Raw genomic sequence first — 17987 nt, 5'->3', positions numbered from 1 at the left:
AGGTTTTCTATTTGTAAAATTAAATCGCTATTTTTTACAGAGCCTACAATAGCACTTTACAGAAGAGTGATCTGATCCCTGCCCAAAGAGCTTACAATGTAATTTTGTGCATGACAATGAACAGAGTAACAACATAGAGGATGCTGTGAGCACGGCCATGGTTACAATAATAAAATTTATTCAGATACTTATTTCAAAAAGGTAGGTGCACAGCTTCCTGGTTAAAGCAAAAAAACCTGAACATATAAGGGTGACAATAATGGTTATTTAAATGTGTAAAGCACTGAAAATCAGAGACTAAATATATCCAAAGGTAGCGTATTTAGGGTTTTTTTGTTTTGTTAAAAATAGTGGAAAGTGTACTCCACTTCCCCACCCTTCCAAACTCAAAAAAGCTGATGGAATATTCCTCAAAATTTTGGGGGGAAATAATCACTTTCAAATAGATCAAGCACAGAGAATTTCAGCTAAAAAATACTGTATGAAAATAAGGCAGTAATGGAAACTGTTTCACAACATTAACTGTAGCAGTTGCTACTGGCTACTACTCTAATCACTGAATGAATTAGAAGTTTTGTTCCCTCCAATAATTACCATTGTCAGGATATGTTCTTTTCCAATTTTAACATTTTTCTAAAACTAGCTTGAAATCATGTGTATATTGCAAACCTTTTGCAAGAACACTACCTCTTCCTTTTACATGAGCATATGAAAGATCACGTATTTAGGCCTTTTTAGTCCCATAAAAGTATAACACCTTGATTCTAATAACATTCCCTTACTTATGTATAAAGCATTAGGGGTGTAAATAAGAGGTGTCTTTATGTATAAAGACTACATGTTGTAATTAGAACTGATGGTATAGTTCTTCATTTTCTGTTGTTCACTAGAATCCATTTTTTCCAATTTCTTTTTATTTCAGAGCTGACACTTTTAATTTCATTTGCAAAAAATTAACACGGCTAAACACTATAATGGTGCGATTTATTTGGGCTGGCAGGTGGTTCTAAAGTTACCTTAACATAATGCAATTCCAGTTAGAGAGGGTATTTATTATTCTCTACTTTAAAGTAAGTAATGTAATAATATTCATGTCGATTTGCAAACGTAGGGAAACATGCATCTAGACAAAGTTATATATGAAAATGTATACCTGGGTCTTCGATTTAAGGATTCAGAGTAGCCCATTAAGCTCAGCACTGAAAGAACGCTTGGATTAATTTCTCAAGTAGCTCATCCTCAACCTTGAGAGAAGAGAGACCTTGCTACTGGGTACAGGTAGAAGATACTTTTGCTCTGCTTTTGTATCCCAATTTACTGAGGAGATTTGTTTGGCAGTAGCAAGTTAGTTTATGAAGCTTCGGGTTACTTTCAAACCATGCCCCTTACATCAAAACACCTATAAGTCACATATGGTATGAGAGGGCTTTCTCAGTTGACTATTATGTACAGACTGCACCCTTATTTATTCCATGCCAACTTTGCAAAAACAACAACTTTAGAACCATGAGACTTGATTATTGTAATATCTTCTTACTAAAGCTCTGAGTAGGGCTTCTCCTTACTTGCATTTTGTTTAGAATTCAGTAACATCCTGTGCCACTGATTATATTACAACTGTTCTACATTCTTTACATAGGCTGCCTACAAACTGTTGGACTAACGAGCTCCTTCCCTCATCCAAAAAGACCAAAACTATAAAGAATCTTTCTCCATTTTTCCTATTAGACACACATTCCTATGAAAAGCTGTAAAGATGTAAAAAGTAGTATTGTCAAGCTGCATTTCAAGCATCTTTGCAAGATGCACCTTTAAAATAAAATGACACGAACAGCAATACAAACAGTACCAGAGGCTTGAAGGGAACATTTACAAAAGGATTAAGAGCCAATTTTCAACCTTTCTAAAAGTTCAGTGGATGAATTTCATCTCTTTAATTACTTTAAGTACAACCAAAAAAAAAATGCCTCCAATCTAGCATTTTGCTTGAGGCTTATATATTAAGAGGCCTTTCCTTTTCAGAAATGTGGACTGAAGTGACTGGTATCAAGCTGGCTGCTCATATATACGTGCCCTTAATTCCCATTCAAGGAATTAAAAAAAAATCTAAGGTCTGGGACTTCTTATGTTAAGACCTGAAAAATTGACTAAAACATACAGCCAAAATGAAGGCGCAGTGACCATTTTAATGCATGATATCATCCAAAATATATGGGCAAGACAGACAAAATTATTTTCCTTATCTTTAATTTTACTTCTCCAGGTGGTTAGCTGCTGCTCCATTATTCAGTTCTGATGGAGTTTCAACATTTTGTTTCCCATTTCAGAGGTGTTAGACACAAGAGATGAGATCCTCACCTCTCTGGTTCCTTCATGCCAGTTAAAAAGGCTGGGGCAACTTAAAAGAGATTATCTAAAAATCCCAGATTTGGCCAGGGGATGATTTCCCCTAGAGCAGGAACAGTGGACAAGAGCTGTAAGGCTGCCTTTTGAGGACCCCCTCACAAGTCTTGGCATAGAGTGGCATGCTAGGGCAGAAAGGGCACATCAGGGAAAAGCTGTAGCACACAGAATTGCAAGTTTCCACAGTGCTGTGGGTCATAGACAGCCAAGGACAGGCCAGTGTAACTTAGTCTCAGGGCTGTCTAAATTATCCCCTGGGACCATAGAACAGGCCAGATTCAGGAGGGCACAAAGCTGACAAAGCCAAATTAGACCATACATCCCCTTGGGGTCAGAGTTCTATCCTGCACCTCTTAAGAGAAGTATAGAATCACATCCAAGGTGCAATCTGTAATTGTTTTCATCACACACACTCACTCACCCAAAACCTCTCAGTGCTAGGTGCCATTCTGATATGCTTGTAGCACTTGAACCACATTGAGAGTTCAGCCAGCTTTACGCATCAGCTGTGGTGCTCTCAAAGACTAATAACTATGTATGCGCAGAAAGTATTTCGGGGAGGAGGGGGAGGAGACATAATTCAGATAGGATTTATTCTTAAATAATTTAAATGCTTTGCTAAAAACATACTCCCTCATTAAATCCAAATCCATTCATAAAAAAAATCAGTGATGTTATTCTTGTGTTCTTTGAAGTAATAGAACTTAGAACAAGTTTTACAAACAAAACCCAGTGTGGGTTCTACTAGAGCAACAGGTACCTACTTGGAAAACACTTGTTTTTAAAAAAAAGTGCTCTTATCTCTAACCTCATGCTTTCTCACATGGGTATCCATTGCTCCATTAGTACAGTACCAATGGGTAGTAGCAAGAGGTAAAATCCTCCACCAAAGGGGCGGGGGGGGGGGGGGGGGGTGTGTGTGAAACATCCCCAAAACACTAAACCTAAAAATATTTCCAGTGTATTTTTAGTACAAGAGACTTTACCACAGGAGACCAAGGAGTACACTTAATCCAAGTCAGACATTATAGCTCTGTCCAATATATCTTTTAGAGCAAAGAAAAAAGAATGCACTTAAGAGCAAGTCTGTTGCACAGCAGCCCTCACCATTAGAACCTCTGTGTTTCTCTGCCCAGGAAGTAGGTGTCTGCTTGAGGAGGCCTTGAGTACTGCAGGTTTGGTGGGGGAAGTGGTCTTTACTGAATATTTTTAGACTTGAAAAGTAGTGACATGATCCACTTATAAAGAGTAGATTTGGAAATTTTGCACTCCTTTTTAGGTCCCCTCTATAAAACAAGAAAGAATATAGGATTTCCTCCAATTTTGTTCAACACAAATGGAATTTTACCACACTGACCGTAACTGAAGTATATATTTTCAGTGGTACAAATGGGAGTTAAATGGCCAATTCCCATTGATTTTCAATGGGAGTTGGGTGCTTAATTGAAAGTCTCCCCACATGATGGTTTCCTCAGAGACGATTTAGGACAGAAAGTGTAAAGAGGTGGATTGATTCAAGCAAACAGGAGATTATTTTTATGAACCTACTCAGAGGTCAGTCTAAGAAATATCTTATCAGATAGCGTCCCAAGCAGAGTGACTCTTCCAGGCAAATTGATTGCTAAGGGGAAGGCCATATTAAAGGTGATAAGATACAGGGACATTTCTCATTGGTTAGAACCCACACACAGTTCCTTTGATTTAGATCCCACTCTCCTCCTTCCAAGGTATGTCATCTTATCCAGTTTACTGTCACATTCTGTGCATGTGTGTGATTGTTTTGGAGGAAATTTTCTGGAGCAGGAGTATTAGCTTTTTACAACCAAAAAAAAAATACCCTTAGTTTCAGGAAGTTTATCCTGTGAAGTTGAAGACTTTCTACTATCTAAAAGTACTTTTTGAATGTTGTTTGAGCAAGTCTTTTCAAATGGAGTTAGGCATGAAGCAGCCATGCTGACAAATGGAGGGCCTGCAGCTTGGGGTGAGGTGGCACCATGGTCATGAGAACCATGTCTGGATCCAATAAGAGAGACAATGGAGGACTGACTGACAAGGTTAGTAGGGTCAAGAACCAGTGTTGCCAACCTGGTGCTTTAAGTATGAGGTAAGCATAGTCTTGGATAAGACTCTGGGCAATAGTGGAATCAGAGGGAAGGCATACTGTAGGATGTTCTTCAGAGTAACAGGAAGGCATCCATCAGTTACCCTGAGCTGTGACACCACCATGCCAAGGGAACAAAATTGATGACATTTTCTGTTGGTGATTGCTGCAGACAGGTCCACTTGGGGAGTTCCCACAGCTGGGAGATGGATCTAGCCACGTCTGGACACAGTGACCACTTGTGATGATCAGCAAAGGACCCGCTCACTATTCTGCACTCCTGGAAGGTAAGCCACTCTCAGAGGAATGGAGTTAACTATGTAGAACTCCCAAAAGAGAGTCCTCCCCCCGCCAGCACAATCGGGTAGATTGGGCTCCTCCCTGTCTGTTCATATAGAACAATTGCTGCATTGTCTGTTAACACTAGCAGAGTTTTTCCCTTGATATGTAGAAGGAGGGCTGAAAAAGGTAGACAAACAGTTCAGAATTCCCTGACATAAATATGAGCTTTCACATCTTGGAAAGCCAATGACCCTGAGTCTGCAGGGACTCCATGTGCACTCCCGAACCCAGGGCCAACACATCTGTAATTAAAGTGAAGGCTGGGTTATGAAAGAGCAAAGAGAACCCCCATACAAACTTTCAGAGGGTCTATTCAACAGTCCAGAGAGTACACGGTATAAAATCAACACCAACATCAAATGTAATGCCATAAAGACCTTTGTTATACTGTAACCTCCATATAAATCTTTCCCCCAGCCACCCAAAAAAAAAAAAAGAAGTGTATACACAGAACTTGAAAATTACACTTTCAACTTACCTCAGATAAGCAGACAACTTGATCTGGCTAATGAGGGGCACCCATGCTATCAATTTCTGCAGCACTTAAGCTGTAATTTTTATTTTTTTTTAAATTAAGTTTCTTTCAAACAAGAACCTAGTATCTTCTTCCAAAGCTATAGTCACACAGCACTGATGTCCCTGCTTCTATTCATTGCTTTGCCAAACAACAGTAAGATGAAATTAACAAGACTCTGGTTAACTTTAGTGCTGCCATTCAGAGCCAGGTGAAATTTACAGCTTTCAAAGACCATGTTAATTTCACACTGCTGCTGCCAGAGACAGCTATGAACAGCTGCAAGAGTTATTCATGGGGGAAACAGGACCCAAGATACAATCTAAAGAAGACATCCAGTGGCAAAGACCTCACCCTCTTTTTTCAGCAACCAGGAGTGCAGGGTAGTGAAGACACATCCTCCACTCAGAAGCCAAAAAACTGTGGAGGCAGCAAAGAAACAAAGTTCTTTCACCCTTCTAGGGCCTAGACAAAGGTGCAACTTCAGGTTTCACACACACATTAACTAGAGGCTGACATGAAAGAAAATACTCACACAAGACTTAAGGAGAGCATCCTCGTAAAAATCCCAGCATCCTCCCAACAGCTCTGGCGGCTCGCTTCTCTATAGGGCACTGACCCTAGACTTCATCACTGGAGAGCCCACCTTCATCTTTTAGGTATTTCTGGCCAGTATGTGTTTGAAAGAGAATTTCCATCTTTCTGCATTCATGAGAAGGGAAGCTTCCCTTCTTAATGCCAAAAGAAAAACTAATACAGGAAAATATTTTCAAGGATGGAGCCTCTACTGCTAAATCTGTTCCCAGATTCCCACTTCAGCTGTGTAGGGTTATAAATTAGAGACTGATTTTAACTTCTCAACTAGAACTTAAATTTGAGAGCTTCATTTCACATGAACTAGCAAAATGTTTCCATCAGGAGATTGAGAGACATTTCAAGAAAAATTCTGAACCTCTAGTAAGCTCTTATACCATTAAGAAAAATGTCTTACATTTGGAATTCTCTTCATTATAATTATTTCTAAAAGTAAAAGTTCAGCTGGGAACTTTTTTTTTAAATGTTGGTTATTTTAAAGGACGACTATCAACTTGGAACCCTCATGGCAATAAATGTACAGATTATGACCCCAATCCTGCAACTGGAGCCACATAGATAGATCTCTGCACCTATACAGAGCCTAATGAAGTTAAGAGTTTTGATCTTAATTGGAATATTTGAGTATAGGTTCATAAATTATAAGGCCAGAAGGGACAATTGTGATAATCTAGTCTGACCTCTTGCATAACATAGGCCACAGGCCTAGCCTGAATTAATTCCTGTTTAAACTAGGGCACATTTTTAGAAAAATATCCAATCTTGATTTTCAAATTGCCAGTGATGGAGAATCCACATACATTGTTCCAATGGATAATTACCCCCCCTGTTAAAAATTTTAATGTTAATTTTTGGTCTGAATTTGCCTAGCTTTTGTCTCCAGCCACTAAATCTTATTATATCTTGGTCTGCTAGACTGAAGAGTCTTTATCATCAGACTTCAGTTCCCATATAGATACCCAAAGACAATGATGAAGTCACTGCTTAACTTTCTCTTTCATAACTAAACAAACTGAGCTCCCTGATTCTATCACTTTGAAGAATGTTTTCCAATCTTTTACTCATTGCCATGGCTCCTCTCCAATTTATTAACATCCTTCTTGAATTGTGAACACCAGAACCAGACAATATTCTAGGAGCAGTTGCACCAGCGCCAAATATAAAGGTAACATAACCTCCCTACTCGTACTTTGTATTCCCCTTTTGATATGTCCACAGATCATATTAATCTTTTGGCCACAGCACCACACTGGGAGGTCATGTTCAGCGGATTATCCACTATGACCTGTAAGTCTTTTTCAATCACTGCTTCCTAGGACAGAATCCTCCATCCTGTAAGCACTGCCTGCATTTTTGTTCCTAGATGCATAACATTATATTTGGTTGCACTGAAATGCTTATTGTTTGCTTCTGTCTAGTTTACCGAGCACCCCAGAACTTGATGCATCAGTTGCTACTACAATGAACCATGGTTATTATTTTACTCCTACAAGGGGATAAAAGGATCAATTAAAGAAGAGAAGGAAACAGCAAAGAGTTTTACATCAGTCTTCATTGGTGAGGATGTTGAAGAGGATGTGCCACACCATATGCTGGCTCCCTAAAGAACAGACACCACCCATCAGCCTTTTATTGGGGGCTCAGGCCTTTACAGGACAGAAATTCTGGGAGATGTTTCCCTAATTCTGGGAGATGTAGTCCCAGATGGGTCATGTGACAAAGAAGCCATGTGACTGTGCCAGAATTATATAAAGTGTTGTTCTTGGCTCAGAAGGACAGACCAGGGTTGGGTAAAGATTTTGGGTGGGGTGAGATTTTCTACAGAAGCCAGGAGGGGCTCCGAGACATCTACAGAGAGCCGATGGTGGTACTGAAAGACCAGGGGAGATGGAATCTGGAGAGGAGCTCTTTGCCAAGAGAGTTTAGGAAACTCTGACTTCAATAATAGGGTTGTTGAAAAGGCCTGTGAGAACTGACTGTGAAAGGGCACAGAGGTGTATGATGGAAGAAGTAAAAGCTGAGACAACATAGCACTGGGGTAAGCTGGAAGCTCAATTGCTGTTATAAGTCTTTGTTTAGGGGCATCAGGCTTCAGCTTCCAGAGATGCTAGGAGGAACCTCACTTTCAAACCCCTGCATCAATAGAGCAAAGAACTATTGGAGCCCCAGGAGGTAAAAAGAGGTAATCTGTAGCCCAGGGAAGATCCCAGGATCCCAAGATCCCTGTTTATCCCAGGGACAGCAATCCTGCACAGCAAGGGTAAAGGACTGAGTCTAGACAAAGCTTGTTTATTTTGAGCTTTTCCACTTGGAACGGGTGGCCTTTTCCTTTGGCTGGAAGGCAAAAGCAATGAAGACTGCAGAACACAGAGGGAAGGCCAGGTGCCAAGAGAGGGATGCTGAGGCAACACTACCAGAAATATAAGAACCCATTATGCTACTCCAGATGCTGTCTTCAAATAAAGATGACCTACTGTCAGGAATTTAGGTGTTTTTAAAAATAAAAGGATGGTGGAACAAGAGCAGACAGTATTCCTTCAGAATTTAAGGTATTTGAGAGTGAAGTAACGGATGACAATCATTGGTTTATGGCATTCATTCAGTAAAACCTGCTACTATACAAGAAGGCTGGAAGATACCAAGCAAATGTTTCACTTAATTTTTTTTTTATCCTAGAAATTACAGACCAGTAGGCTTTATGTCGAGACCAGGTAAATTGTGTAAAACAATCATTAAAAACAGATTTAAAACCACATTGATCATAACGTGGCAGGGACAACCAAACACTACTTTGGCAAAGGAAAGTTATGCTTCTCTAGTTTAATCAGAATTCTTTGAACATATCAAGTGGATGAACAGTGAAGCGACAAAACTTTCAAACAGCAATAATTCAGGTTAGTCAGAACTGAAAAAGACTATTAGGAACCTTCACCTGAAATATTGTAAGTCCTGATTGCCCTAATTATTGGGGAGAATTGGCAGATGTTTTCACTATTGGCTGTTATGTAATAACCTGTCCACCGTACAGTACCTTCCTCTGCAGCAGCTTATACTGGCTATATTGGACAGTTTACATCACTAGAGTTCTGGTCTAATTTACTATGTGAATTTCTATACAGTTTGTATCATTACATATTATGTAAAAATTAAGAAAAATAAAATCATATTTTAACTTTTTTTTTTTTTTGCTACTTAATATCACATAATCAAGAGATAGCCATAAATGTTTAGTTATGATCCTGAATCTCTTGGGCCCTCTCCAAGCACAACAGAAGCTCTGGCTGCACATAATTGCTTGCCTAAATGATTTTTCAAGTACATTCCTCACTTATGGTGATGTCAAAACGAAAGGTAGGGAAGGTGAAAAGAGACCTCTAAAGCCCTTGTCAATTTTAATACTTTAAACACATTTTTGCAACAAGTCACTTTTTCTTGTTCAACAAAATCATTTCTGTACTCACCAAGTGTCAAGAGGGAAGTTACCATAAATTAATGCACCAATTTAATTAATTGCTTTTTTGTATAGGTATTTTGTTGAGGCAAAAAGCATGTGTGTACTATCTGAATTTCTGAGGGATCACAGCTCAGCAGTGGTCCAATGAATTTGTATACAGAGTTGGACCATACCTTTCACAGCAGATGAATATTTATTCTATTACAAAGTATTAAGATTTATGCCGCCAATCACTCTATTTTCTAGAGTGAGAACGGTTAATTAAGGAGGTTAAAAAAGTAATCTTTGTACGCTCACCTCGTACATGCAGCTCATGCTATTGACTTGTTCATAAAACTTGCTTCTAATTTTTTGGTGTATGTCTGTCTGAATACAAATTTGTATATATACACAAAAATAATAACAGGTTTCAAAATGTCTTCAGATCTGAAAGAGTCTAAGGACAGCTACTATTTTCATCATACAAACATTGATTTGTTACAATATAAATGCTAACTAAATTATAGAAAAGTTTAACCCAAGCAATTCAATAAGCTAAAGACAGATAAAGGAAGCAGCTGGAACAGCACTAAGTAGTATTATAATACTTTTATAATACACCATATATTAGAATTTTAGCAAAGATATCCTGGGGAGAAAAAATTGAGTAACTAACCAAACTAAACCAGAATCATCTGTCAGAAGATATGCAAAGTAATATTCCACAAACTTTTAAAAAACTGTTAATTCTACAAAGTAAAAACTATCAGTGTGACACTCTTCACTATTAAATCTCTCTCATAAGCTATTCTACCTCTAAAAGAAACTATAACTACTTTCACCTTAGCACTATAAGGTTACCAAGCAGACATACAGTGAAAGAATGCTGAAGATCTGCGACTCTGATTTGTGGAAGCATACCAACTTTTTTTCCTCAATGTGCATCACAGGATAATTAGTGTCAATGCAGACCTCAAATTCTACACTTGCAGAATTGTTTTGTACAGCTCTGTAATCAGCTGTGAAGTGTTCCATTTTATTTTGAACATTATATATGCAAACAAGTAAATTATGTAGATGACATTTTCATGTTGGCTGATGTATGAAAGCACTAGGTAAAACTGATAGATCACCTGGTAATTCACTATGCTTTGTTGCAGAAAACATCACTTAGGAAAGTTGCCAACCAGTGGAGGGGTTGAGATCTTCAGTAAAGTATCATTCAAAGATCTCTATGGATGGAAACTTGCATCACAATTAAAGCACCTCCTGACAATCATTTAACAATAGCACTTTGCCTGAGGCGTGGCTGTGGTTTAAAGACTTGAGGCTACATATTTAACAAAAATGTTGTGATCAGACTAACAGCATGGGAACATCCTCTTCTCCTTCCACTTCATCTCTGTATGTTACATTCCTTTCAAGATTACTAATGTGAGTTAACTAGATTTCACCCAATGGGATAAGTTTAACACAAAAGCTTTAAATCAGGAGTTTTAAACTCAGAATTGACAACCAATTCTCAATAGTATTACATCATTATAAAAAGGAAATTAAAATGTTACATTATAAGCCATATATACACAAAAATACGTATAAATTATATTAGAGGCAAGGCTGGAGGCACCACCTATATACGGTTGCCAGACACTCTTTGTTATAAGACAGTTTTCAGCTGAATATAACTTCACCAAATTTCAGCCAGTCAGACTGAAGTTTTCTATTCTAAGTGTTTAACCTAGGCTGAATTTTCTTGGAAAAGTATCACCAAAAAGAGTTCAGCTCTTTTCAAGAACAAGGCTAGGGGGAAATATTTTGTTTTGCCTGAGTTGAAAAAAAATAGCAATCTTTTCTTTGAACAGTTCTAGCAGCCCCATGCATTGGATCAGAGACCTGAAATTTGTCAGAGAAGGAAAGGCCTTTCTGTCAGGGATGTGATTTTTGACATTCTTATGAAAATCTGCCCAAATTTAGCTTCTGGAAAAAAAAATCACAGTTCACACAATCTCAGTAGAGATTAAATAATTGTAGTAGATAAATTCCTTGAAGATTCCATCTGCAGTGAGCATGCTCTCGCCCTAGGCTTCAGGGGGCTGATTTCCTCTGTAATTTGTGCTCTGGGAGGCTGTGCTGCATCCAGATACAGGCACCTGAAATGAAAGCAGGGAGCTACATCTCTCCTATGCTCTCAATGAAGTGGAGGAAGCTATTCAATATGAATGCAAAGCCATATCTGCTGAGGTAGGGGGAGGAATAGAAGTAGGAAACTGGGGCTGGGGAGCAAGGTCCAACCAGGAGCCAGAAAGGGAAATGGTGTACTGAGAGGACTGGGAACCAGTAAGTGGAAAAGGGACTAGGACTAGCTGGGCAAAGGAAATGCAGCTGAGAACCAGCAGCATGAGGAAAGACTGATCTGATGAGAAGCTGTCGTTGAGGGGGGAAGAGGAGGGACAGATAACCAAGACTGGCTAAATGAGGAGATTGGGACAAGGATCTGGGGGGAGGGTACAGGATACTGAGATTGGCCAAAGAACCTTAAGGAAGATTGGCACTAGGATCCAATGAGGATGGGCAACTAGAGGTCAAAGTAAGGGAGAGAAACAGACCAGATGAAAGCCCAGGAGAGCGGGAACTGAGACTGGCTGGGCAAGGAGACTGGCAATGGAGGGGGACACTGGGATTGGGAGTCTGAAGGGGTGAAAGAAGGACTGGTTGGGCAAGAAGACAGGCTGAGATGAAAAGCTGACGAGCAGAGACTGGGACTGGTTAGGTAAGGAGAATAGGATTGGGATGAGGAGCCAAAGTGGGGAAGAGAGAGTACTAAGACAGGGACAAGATGGAAGAGATAGATCAGAAGGGATCACCCTGGGGGAGAATATGCAAAAGACTCTGTGCCCACTAGAACACACCCCTCTCTATAACTTGGAATGGGATACAAGATTCTTGCATGTTACCATTTGTCTACTATCAGCAAACAACTGTGAAACCTACTGGCAAAATGCAAGTCTTGTTTCCTCTAGTACTAGTCCACATAGATGGTGACAGCCTAATACTGCTATCATTTATTTCATTAGCACAAGTGGCAAACATCTGTATAGTTGATTTAAGGTTCCAACCCTGCTGATGACTCACGTGGCTGTCTGTTTGCCACCAAATGAAATTCTTGTTTTTTTCAGTTTGCTTTTTAAAAACCTAGGAAATTAGATGATACAAACATGTGTAATATTCCAAGATCCAGTTAGGAAATGCTAGAATTAACATTGCCTGTGAAACTTTAATTCAGCCCCCTTGTGCATATGCATTGTGAAACAATTTTTAATGATCACATATTACCATTTTATCCACAGAACTCCCACCTCATTCAGTTCATAGGATAGATGGTGCTTGCTTAACGAACAACTATTCGATGTTTTGTTTTCTCCATGCTGTTCAATGTGATGTCCCATACCTTCTTTACTGCATACTATTCACACCCTGCTCTAAAAACAGAATCATCAGATTCCTCATGGGCTTTTCTATGATGCTCATCATTGTAGTATCTGAATACTTCATAAACATTAATACATTTATTTTCACAAGACCCCTGCGAAGTGAGGGACTATTATCATCCCCATTCTAAAGATGAGGAATTGAAGCACAAAGATTAAGGTCAAAAGGATCCACTAAATTTGGGTGCCCAATCTGATTTTTTCAGAGTATTTAGGATTATTTAGTGCAATATATGTTCGAAGTACAGTTTCCATTGACTTCAGCTGCAGCTGTCAGTGCTCAGTAGTTCTGCAAATTAGACTCCAGGATCTCAAGTCAGGGCAACCAGAAAATGAGAAACACACAATTAGTAACCACCTGTGGAAAGTCTGATTTAAGTGACTTGCTTAGTATTACACAGGAACTCTGTAGCAGGGATAGAATCCAATTCTCCAGGGCAGCATTCATCTGCTTTAATCATGAGACATCATCCTTTCTCTTCTTACAAACCCCTTGCCTCATTTGTTATACACCTTCCAAACTGTGCAACAAATGGAGAAAGGATCCTGCAGACGAGAGCTTACTTTACTACTCAACCTTGATTCTTCCCCAGAGCAGATCTATTCTATGCACTGAGAGGCAGGGGTCCTGTGGAAAAATAGTATGTGATCATGTAATTAAAGATTGTATCATAATGCATATGCACAATGGGTCTGAATTAAGGCTGTACAACCTATCTTAATTCTGGCATTTCCTCACCTGTGAGTGCTTGACTTTCTAACCTTAATAATGTTCTGCTAGTAGAGGAGTTTGTGTGTGTGCACACAAACACATATGATATTATGTATGTGTATATAATGCATGTGGGACACATGTATTACATACATATATATAATGTGTATGTATTTTTTACATGATGTATAGCATACATTAATACAGATACATTATAAACATTCAGATATAGCATGCATTATCTACATTTCTTTATGGTATTATTGGTACATCCCATTATCAAACTGGAAATAGATCTGCAGGGTTTTGAACAGTTATAGCATAAATTAAGTCTTATTTTGCTTTGGCACTAGCTCCCCCTCCAGACCAACCTAACAACATTGTAATTGCTTTTTATTTTAAACTCTGACTATATAAAAGATTCAAATACCCAAATTCAACTATTTTTTTTAGAAGATATCACTTTGTCTGAATCCCTAAAATTATGCTGAAGCGACTGATCACAGAATGAATACCCAGAATCCAGAAACAAGACATTGAAACTCATTCAAACTAAAATAAAACTGGTAAGCAGAACTCTCATTTATACAGCTACAATAGATCTGAACAGATCAAAACTTTTCTTAAACAGATGGGTATTTCAGGAACAGTCTAAAATATTTATCATATTCAACATAATTCCACTACAACATAAATACATTCAAACGAACAGGTTATTTTGAAACCCTAATATAGTGATCATAAACAATTAAAATAAGATTATAGAAACAAGTAAAACCCTATGAATTTTAGTATCCTTTTATTAACTAATCCATTTGTTCTTGAGCAAACATAAAAAAAGTGTTTTACACCTCTTCTTGTATTCATATAGTTTCCTTTCAGTTACTCAGCTAATTTACTCAGACAAGACTCTAAACAAAGCAAGGAACAAGAGAAAAAGCAGAGTTACAACTTTCAAAAAGACCTGCTAAATTTCTCAGTTGTCAAATACACATCTATCTCTAGTTGTCTGTGTCTGAGATATTGAACTTGTGCAATTCAGCATTCCAGTGTCTGCTTCTTACTTTATCCTCTTTATTGAATAGCTTGCTCAAAAATATGAATAACTAATTACATTTTACACATGGAAAAACTGGTTCGTTTGTTGTGTGTATTTGAGGGGGGGAAAAGCTTAGTAAAACACTGCTTCGCTGCACAATGCAGAATGATTTCAGCTTGAAATTATTTTAGGCAAGTGCTCATACAACTTTGGCAGTGTACAAGCTTGTACAGCTGTAGTATCCAAGCAAAAACAGATTAAAATACCCCAAAATACAATACATTCAAACTGTAATCACCAATATAAATATTGTTGATATTGAACTTTCTCCAATACATGTGAAAAGATTACTGTAAAACCTGTCTTCAATGACCACACAGGGAATCAGCAAATATCAATTGCCTACTGGAGGCTGGCCTTCATAGTTCCCCACGTAGTTTACAACTTTGAGGTTTTGGTTACTTAAAAAGAGGATGATTTTCTGAACGGAACTGGAGTGACAATATTGTGAAACCCAAGAACCACCTCACTCCTAAGTGGCCATTTTGAAGTATCCCCTTGAGCTCTGATGATGTCTAGAAATTGATAGAAAATTATTAAAAATGCTAGTGTCAACTAAACACTACTGTAAATTCTAATTATAAGCAGAACACAAGTATGTCCCCAGTCATAATTTATTATTATTTAATATCTGTATTGAGGTAGCACCAACAGGGTAGCATGGGGAGGCTACAGCCCCACTCTACTCTGTGCTGCACAGACAGGCTTGGTCTACACATGAGTTATACAGGCATAGCTACATCAGTCATGGGGGGGTGTAAAAAATTCACACCCCTGACATAGTTATGCCAACATAACCCTCAGCATAGACATAGCTGCATCAACAGACGAGTGTTTAGTGTAGCTCACATTGTTCAGGGATACTGTGTTCCTACACCCACAGAAAAATCCCTTCTGTCAGGATAGGCTGTGTCAACACTATAAGGCTATACTGATATAGCTATGTCAGTATAGATTCCACAGTGTGGACAAACCCAAAGACAGTCTCTGTCCCAAGGAGTTTACAGTCTAAGGCCCCAAGCTTACAACATGTAGTATATATCTGAACCTCTACACTCAAATGCTATATGTTGCCTGACTAGAGACAACAAGGTGAAACAACAAACAGCTGAGAGCACAAGGCAACAGTAAGATGATGACTGGTATAATAAGTTGTAAGTAACATGACTACTATAGTGTCTTTTCTCCTCACCGCTGTCCTTACACGGTGTTTTTTAAACCAAGGCCCATCCTTTCTGAGTGTTTGGAAAACAACTAGCACACAGTTGGCGCTGCCATAAACAATCTGCGGTCATAGCATCCCTAGAATTAAACATGGCTAGGAACAAACGCCAGTGCCTTGCCTAGACCACAATTCAAAACCCTGTCCATTAATACGAGCTGGAACGTGGTTAAAGAGCCTGGTGTGGGCAAGCGCTCGGCTCCGGAGCGGGCTCGTAGGGCAATCACTCCTCTGTGCTCCCGGGCCCGGCGCCCTTTACGTTAAGCGGACTCATGGAGGATCCACTCCCACCGGCACCAGCATTTTCTGCTCGGCATTTCACCCTGCAAAGACCGACAGCGGGGCCGGGGCAGCTCCCGGGTGAGTGAAGTTTGCCGACACCACTTCACTCGCAGAGGCGGCAGCGGCGGCGCCGCACAGGACGACAACAGCGCTCCCCGCAGCGCTCGGCTCCCCGCACCCCTCGGCAGCCCGGCCCCTGGAGCAGCGCCTCCGCCCGCGCACCCCGCTCCCCCCGGTGACTCGCTGCGGGAGCTCGGGGCTCACGCGCAGCTCCCCCGTGTCCTAGCCACCGATCGGCCCCGCCGCTTCCGCGCAGGGCTTCAGCCCCCGGCTCCCGAGCGACTCAGGCCCCGGCCCCAGCAAGGCTCCTGGGCTGTGCCGCCGCGCGGGGAGGCTGGCACCCGGCGGGGCGGGGAGGGGAGGAAGCGCTCTCCCCTTCCCCCACCGGCAGCGGCTGCCGAGCAGCTTTCGAGCCGCCGCAGCCCAGGCCCGGGGAGGGATGAGGAGCGGCGGCTGCAGCAGCCCGGTCTCGGCTCCCCACCCGCTTCCCAGCGTCTCCTCCTCATCCCCCCCCCCAGCCCCTTACCCGAGTGTCAGCGCCGCCCGCCCGGGGGCTCTGCTCCTGCTGCGGGTGCCGGCTGGGAGGAGGCGCCAGCGGCGCGCGCGAATGCGGCCGGGGAGGGGAGGGGAGGAGAGAGGCGAGTGAAAAGACGGAAGCAGGAACCTGCCGTCGCTTAACGGAGCCTCCGACTGACTGAGCGAGGGGGCGCGAGCCACAGACAGTGCGGACGCGGAGCGAGCACGCGCCAGGGACGGGGAGCGCGCCCCGGAGTGTAATGGGAAGAGCGCTGGGCGCGCGCGCGCGCGCGCACACCAGAACCCAGCAGCCTGTGAGCGCTGGGTTGGCGAACGGCTTCTTCTCTCGTAGGGGAGGATTCGGGTAAAGTGGGGAGACAGGCTAGCCGCGCGCATGCGCCAGCCAGGGAGGCTGGCACGCGACCGCGACTGGCCCAGAGAGTAGCGCTGCGCGTGGCTGTGCCGTGGTGTTCGGGGCTGGCGCGTGGAGCGCGGCTGGAGCTGCCCGGCGGAGACAGGCCGGACCCTGCGAGGCTGTGCCTTGGGCACGGCTCCACTGCGCACCAGCACTCGGGGCCCGGCGGGAGCGGGGCAGCCCCCCCTTCACCGCAGGGCCGCGCACCCGGGAGCCGCCGCCCGCCACGGCTTTAGCCCCGCGTGTGGGGCTGGCAGAGCATACTGAATGAAGGTCTGATAGCCGACTCACTCCGGGCCCTGTCCGTCCGGGGACCCTGTCCCTGATGTGACTGCAGCGGACACAGCCTCAGGGAGGTGGGACTGAGTCGCTTCCCACAACTGGCAAAGCTGAGTAGTGGACTGCCAACCCTCCAGGATTGTCCTGGACTCTCCAGAAATTAAAGATTAATCTGTAGTTACAGATTATGTCACCTGCTGACACCTCCAGAAATACATCCAACTAAAACTGGCAACCCAAGATGGCACCATGCACTCACCCTCCCTCTTGCTCTACCCCTCCCCACTCAAAAGTTCAGCACGCCCCAGCAGCAGGAGTATTATGGGTCTGGGCAATCCCTCACTTCTTGTTTGGAATATATTTCCTGTCATACCTGTATATTTTTTTACATTTAGTTTAGTAGTATGACCTTAGTTGCACCTTCAGAAACAGTTTGTGGTCCAACTGCCACTTCCCATTACCTCTTTCTATTAGAAAATGTATTAGCAAGTTACAGAAGGGTAGCCATGTTAGTCTGTATACAGCAA

General features: G+C 41.6%; 1 protein-coding gene across 1 annotated transcript in view; it reads right to left on the bottom strand.

Annotated features, from left to right (window-relative positions):
* Nucleotides 1-17069, bottom strand: part of FUT8 (fucosyltransferase 8) — a 278111-nt gene extending 261042 nt beyond the window's left edge. The window contains exon 1 of the mRNA XM_067557732.1: nucleotides 16777-17069. The gene's annotated coding sequence lies outside the window, so the exon portion shown is untranslated. The remainder of the gene's footprint in view (nucleotides 1-16776) is intronic.
* Between the last annotated feature and the right edge of the window lie 918 nt (nucleotides 17070-17987).

This window comes from Emydura macquarii, unplaced genomic scaffold (assembly GCF_026122565.2).
Source record: "Emydura macquarii macquarii isolate MOO-44397 ecotype Brisbane River unplaced genomic scaffold, CSIRO-AGI_Emac_v2 contig_1876, whole genome shotgun sequence".
Classification (NCBI taxonomy): Eukaryota; Metazoa; Chordata; order Testudines; family Chelidae; genus Emydura; species Emydura macquarii.
Note: the sequence above shows the minus strand (reverse complement) of the source record. Positions and strands in the feature narration are given on the sequence as shown.